The sequence below is a fragment of the Mixophyes fleayi genome, chromosome 6, assembly GCF_038048845.1.
Source record: "Mixophyes fleayi isolate aMixFle1 chromosome 6, aMixFle1.hap1, whole genome shotgun sequence".
NCBI lineage: Eukaryota > Metazoa > Chordata > Amphibia > Anura > Limnodynastidae > Mixophyes > Mixophyes fleayi.
The window spans coordinates 194,397,442-194,403,989 of NC_134407.1; the positions used below are offsets into that span (position 1 = coordinate 194,397,442).

At 41.5% G+C, this 6,548-nt stretch overlaps 1 long non-coding RNA gene across 2 annotated transcripts; it reads right to left on the bottom strand.

Moving 5' to 3' along the window:
- Positions 1-1,009: 1,009 nt before the first annotated feature.
- Positions 1,010-5,604, bottom strand: LOC142160537 (uncharacterized). Of its 2 annotated transcripts, XR_012693267.1 has the most exons (4): positions 4,270-5,604; positions 2,747-2,800; positions 1,293-1,446; positions 1,010-1,198 (listed from the first exon to the last, which is right to left on the bottom strand). It is a non-coding gene; the product is annotated as an uncharacterized LOC142160537 (long non-coding RNA). The 2 variants fall into 2 exon arrangements; XR_012693266.1 differs by lacking the exon at positions 4,270-5,604 and having other exon boundaries at positions 2,747-3,361.
- Positions 5,605-6,548: the final 944 nt, after the last annotated feature.

A 6,548-nucleotide genomic window follows, 5' to 3' on the forward strand; every position in this document is an offset into this window, starting at 1 on the left:
GTCATTGTCCTGGGAGTAGTCAGGTGACTGTGCAGCATGTTAGGACAGCCCTCTGAGGGATAGAGGCCACTAGTACAGCAAACATCACACACCTGGAAGACCCATGTAGCAGCATGTTTATTTTGTCTCTAAATGCTGGTAATAGTAATGGAAAGACTAAAGCATCGCTATCCTCTGTGCACAGCCAAATGGTGGGCTGTTTTCAGGGTTATAAGCCCAAATAGATAAGAGGTAAGTCTGTCTAGACATCTGTCTTCTCAATGGACTAGGGTTACCTAAATCATCTGATTTTGATATGTAAAAAGTCTCTTTGCAGCAAGCACAAAGCCTCAACAGCAAAGGAGACAAGAGCAACATAAGCCCAACTGGTCCAATACACTCTCCCCTTCAGCCATTTGTTTTATCTTAGGATAATGTCACAGAAAGCTTCGAAACAGCAGCATTTTGTATAAAAAAAATGTAGCATTTAATGTCTGCATTTCTCGTACAGTAGAACCTATGGAAATTCTAAATTGTCATAAAATAGTATAAAATATCTGCTTCTCAATGCTAAAGCAGCTTGCGCCTCTGTTGGTGGAAGTGAGCCAAGGTGCATGGTTTTACGGAGAAAGAACGCAGCATTTGTGGAGAAGCAAATGTTTGGCACAAGCAGAGGGGAAGAATTGGCGTTCCTTGCAAAGTCCGGTGCGCCTAGATTTTCTTTTGCAGAACAATTTTATTGACAGGAGATAAATGGGTGCAGAGGCATTCCTTGCACACAGCCCCTTTCTACAAGGATTGTCATTTTTCGTGTCTCATCCTATGCTCTCAATGGGTCCTGGTATGTGCCTCAATGTTGCACATTGGCACAGAAGCACATTACCAGGCACACTCTGAGTAATATAATGAAAACCTGCGCACACACAAACTGTCACATGTAATAAGAACAGTCCTTATGACCCCTCACTCTCTCAATTTGTGAGGCTAAACAGATTAAAGAAAAATAAAGGAGGCCGTACCGAGCAGCATATTTGGGGAAAAACTAAAAAGTTTAATTTTGTATTACTGGAGTGGCTGGAGGTTGGACTTTGATGATCTCTAGTTCTTCTGAGATGCAAAACCTAGTTGTCTTGCGGTGCACATCAAGGTCACTAAATAGATCACCTCTGTTTTCCTCACACAGATGCGTTCTCCAGCTCCACGTGAGCAATTTGCAGCTCTAGACAGACAAGAATGGAGAGGTCATTTAGAAAGCTGCCAAAATGTGTGCAAATTACATTTTGTGATGTCATTCTTATTTTCTGCAAATTAACCTTATTTTATGTGAATTGCACAACATCAACATAATAAGACGGTGGTATCAGCAGGGTGCAAAATGTAACAGTCTGTGATGGACGAAGATGGGCGAATCCGGAGGGATTCCCAACTAAATGCAAGCTAGGCGCACTCATGCTCCTCTGGCAAAATCTGATGGAATGAGAGATTTAAATGAAATTCTCATTTAGAGAATGAGAGGGTACATTTATAAGGGAGAGTACCTAAGCAAAACCCAGGCCACAACCTGATAGCACTGTACTCTATCAAGACCCCCCCTGTGCCTCTCTACACCACCCCTCCTGTCTATTGATCCCAGCATCCCTTAACAGCAATTGGATTAGGGTTTAGTGGCTAGCTGCTATAGATGGTGTAGGCCACACAGCATGCTGACAGTTACAAATCCTCTCCAGAGACAAAAATATAGGCTGGTCTTGGTAACATACCCATGAGGGGTAAGTTTGTCATGAAAGAATAAATATTGGGCAGCACCATGGCTAAGTGGTTAGCACTTCTGCCTTACAGCACTGGGGCCATAAGTTCAATTCCCGACCATGGCCTTATATGTGAGGAGTTTGTATGTTTTCCCCGCGTTCGCATGGGTTTCCTCCGGGTGCTGCTAACAAATTGACCCTAGTCTGTGTGTGTTAGGGAATTTAGACTGTAAGCCCCAATGGGGCAGGGACTGATGTGAATGAGTTCTCTGTACAGCGCTGCGGAATTAGTGGCGTTATATAAATAAATGGTAAAAATAATAATAATAATAATGATCAAAACTGTGTTTTGTAAAAGCACTACGTTGCAAAGGCTTCATCATCATCTACTAATTCCGCAGCGCTGTACAGAGAACTCCCTCACATCAGTCTCTGCCCCATTGGAGCTTACAGTCTAAATTTCCTAACACACACACACACACACCAGTGGCGCACGCAGGGGGGGGTTTCTGAGTCTCTAGAAACCCCCCCCCTGCGCTAACTAAGTGGCCACTGTCCTATACAGCAGCCGCGGAGCTGTCAAAGAAGCGTCCGTGGTGGTGCTGTATTGTATACAGCACCGCCGCAGACGCTTCTTAGACAGCGCCGCGGCTGCTGTGTAGGACAGCGCTGGCGAAACGGAGCTCTCTCGTTGTTTTTTTTTGTTTTTTTTTTCAGTCGGCGGGGAGAAACCCCTCCCCCCCCCGACAATCCTCCGTGCGCCCCTGCACACACACACACACACACACACACACACACACACACACACACACACACACACACACACAGAGACTAGGGTCAATTTTATAGCAGCCAATTCACCTACTAGTATGTTTTGGCTAAGATCAAGTGTAGTACTGTCTTAGGAGGAACTGGCAAACCCTTTTTATACTCTAACCTGAGGCCTGGGCTGTTACATAGCTCTATCTAATTGATTCATTTCAAGCTTCGCTTTCACATTGTAAATGTGTCTTTCCCACCTGGATTGTGATTGTATGGTACAACTTGTTCCTTCAGGTCTTGGAGCATGTGGTCTACAATTGAGAAAAAATGTAGTGAGGAGAAATGGATATATAGCACTCAAAATTGTAATTCATCCATTTAGACATACTTAGTAATTACATGACTTAATGAAATAATTCCAATGATGCAAATATCATAAAATATATTTCAGTTAAAAAGGCAATGTTATCTATTACATCTGGGCAACTAAAACTCATATTACCATGATAGTAGACGGCATGATAGTAACTCCCAGGATAAAATCGCTCCTCCAAATTAAATATGATAATTGGATAATGAAATAATGATAAATTAATAAAAAAAAATCATACAAATTCGTCATGAAATATAAATGTAAAATTCATGATGCAGTACATAAATAATTCATAAAGATATGAAGTAAGTTACAGAGTATTTAAATATAGAAGAACAAAATTAGCCATTGGGAGAACCAGTATGCAACATTACTGTAAAATACTTCAATCCAGTTTCTGGCCGATGCTTTACCATTGCAGGGATGCAAAATTCTTATCTGGGATGAAACTGCTTTTTGCTTTATCCAATATCATTGAGCTTAGACTGATGTGAATTATTAAACAGTTTAATATGTTGACTTCATAACTCAGGGCACATTTTGACTCAAAGCTATATGTTTCGAGGCATGACTTAGATGCCGAAGATGGCAGATCCAACACAGGAGAACTCCATCCAACTATTCTCAAAATCCAGGCACATGTCAACTTTGTACCACTAAAATCTTCGAAACTTAGCAGATTCCACCTTCTGATATCGATCGCTAGCTGCTGATCCCACGACCTTGCTCCTGGGTCGAGCTCCTCTCCTGCATTATACCTACCAGGATCTCACCTGGAGCCCTGGTGACTGAAAGAGTCTATACATCACTGCCGGAAAGCAGAACCTCCCACTGCACAACGTCCTAAAGACACCAACCAGTGAACCGCCTGATTGTTGGCCATATCAGGGCCTTATTGGGGCCAATGGCATTTAATATTTTTCTTACCACCTGTCAGGATCCAGCACTCACCTGAGCCTGCGTGATGCGCGTGTAAGACAAAGGGTTAATCAAAAACAACCACCTGGTCTGTTTAAAAATGATTACAACTTTCCCATCCATGCCACATACCAACTTTGCCTTACCAATTATTCCACCAAGGTTTTTTGTGAAGAGCTGCAACTCTTACTCAGGAAGCCTTCGGTTCTCCCTTAAAAGTTAAAACTAATCTATCACAATTTACTGTCCTCAGAGTTATCATAAACCAAAATGATCTCCCCTGTTTCAACTATGTAGCGTTTCTAATACCAAGCTGTCTGCCACATGAATTTGTAAGAACACAGAGACCCGAACTTATTAAATTTAATTCAATATAGAAAATAATCCCACAATGCTTTAAGATAAAACAGTTAATAAATGACGTACAAAGATATAATGCAATAGTTTCTTAAAAAAATAAAAAGGAAAAACACAGAAATGATAACTTACGAATAATCAAGTTTCTTTTTCTTGGAAGAAGCAGAATAAAGGGACACTCCTCCATATGAATATTGACTCCAAAAAGTGAACAAGTTCTTAGAGCTACAGGACAGTTTTAAAACTGCTGCAGGTGCCCACAGCCCCCCTTCCTGTTACGTCAGAACTAGAAAGTCTGTGTAAATGCAAATGAGCTGTTTACGACATCTGTACAAACACATTTCCAATCAGGTTTTATTTACCATGTCCTAACTTCTCACCAGAATGCCTTACAAATATGATTTTACCTCCACACATTAGATCATCAGTTTCCCTTCATCTGCATACCAAACATGGCTCCTGTAATTATGGTATTTGAGATAATATGATATGACATTTTCCTGTGTCCTTATTTCACTAGTTTGTCAATAACACTTAACCCAGCTGCCTAGCTCAGCAGTCGAGATCTCTGAGACATCCCAGATATTTCTAGCATATCACTGTCCTTAAAGAGATATTTCAAAGGCTTCAACTTTTGCGACCGGTGCCATAAATTAATACAGGCCGCTGGTCTGTAACCATGGGTCTGGGCTCTCTTATCTACAAACACCTGGTGGGGAGAACAGAGGCGTTTAAACAGAATCAAAGGGACACATTAATTTAGATTCAGTTGGCTGTACACAGAGCTCTTCTGAGCCATATTGAGCTATTACTATAAATTATTTCACAAACACATATTTGCAGTTTTATATGGCTAGTAATTAGCTTGCACATGACACCACCTCATATTTATTTTATGTTAATAGAGGTGCTGGGCGCTCCCAGTGAAATGACAACAAAGCTGCAAGAACAAACAAGAAAGAACAGCAGGTAGTCAAAGGTGCAAAAACAGATAACAGCGAATGGTGCAGTCTGTCTAAATTGAATACTGGAGACACTAAGTGTATATTAGTCTAGGGTCTGAAGAGCCACAGCCTAGATTTGTGGCGCCTGCAGCGACCGGACCGGAACTTTGTACACCAGCCTTCTAAAGATCTGTGGACAGTGAGTACAATTAAACTGCACTAGTGACCACAGTATAGTCTCTTCTCAAATGCATTAGGACTGATCTCAGTAAATATCCACCAAAGATAAGGCACCACTGCAGCCTAGTGGACATTCTGACATTCACCAGTGAAAAGTACAGACTCAATATTTAACTTTGTATAACTGAATGCAAGCAGGGAGAGAATATAGCAGATTTCATAAGAATTCTGATTTCTGGGAATGAAACTTGCTGCTAATATTTGCTTTTACAACTCCTTCACAATTAATTCTGTACCAAAGGCCTGCAACTATCTAAAGTTGGGTAGACACTAGGATTTTCCTCCAATTATTGTGCCAGTCACATGATAAACGACTGTTTGGCAAGATATTAGTCTGTACACTCCCATGATCATGTTTTATCGTACCAAACACATCGTATCATTTGATTTAATTTGATAAACTTCCTAAAAATCACAATAAAAATTAAATGTACGCACTCACGACCAGCAGTGTAGGCAGATCTCTATAGAGTGTGCAGAGTCAGAGGGCTAGACTTACTAAGCTGTGGGTTTGAAAAAGTGGGGATGTTGCCTATAGCAACCAATCATATTCTAGCTTTCACTTATTTAGCACTTTCTACAAAATGACAGCTAGAATCTGATTGGTTGCTATAGGCAACATCTCCACTTTTTCAAACCCGCAGCTTAGTAAATCTAGCCCAGGATCTTTTCAGCAGATGGTTATGACAGGTGAAGAGCACAGTTCTGAAGGTAAATCGTGTAGGTGTGCACACATGAATCAGCATGCTCATCGGGACTTTCAGTCTTTGGTAAAATTGTTACAGAAGTCGTGTCTGCAGTAATTTTCTGTAGTGTGTACCCAGCTTAACCTAATCTTACCTGAAAGGAACAGTCTGTGAATGATGTAACCTATCTCCGCTCTCTACCAACCACAGATTCAAAGACCATCGGCCAGTGCTTAATTAAATCATCCCTATTATCATTTACAACTATACATATAATAATATGATAATACCCTGCTAAGGCTACCAACTGCAGGGGCGCACGCAGGGGGGGGTTTGGGTCTCCAGAAACCCCTCCGCTAACAAAGTGCCCCACATAGCGGCACTGTACTATATAGCAGCCGCGGCGCTATCAAAGAAGCGTATACAGCACTGCTGCGGATGCTTCTTTGACAGTGCCGCGGCTGCTGTATAGTGCAGTGCTGCCAAAAAGGAGCTGCTACGCATCCGCTTTTGTCCAGGAGACTGAAATAAGATACCTCTT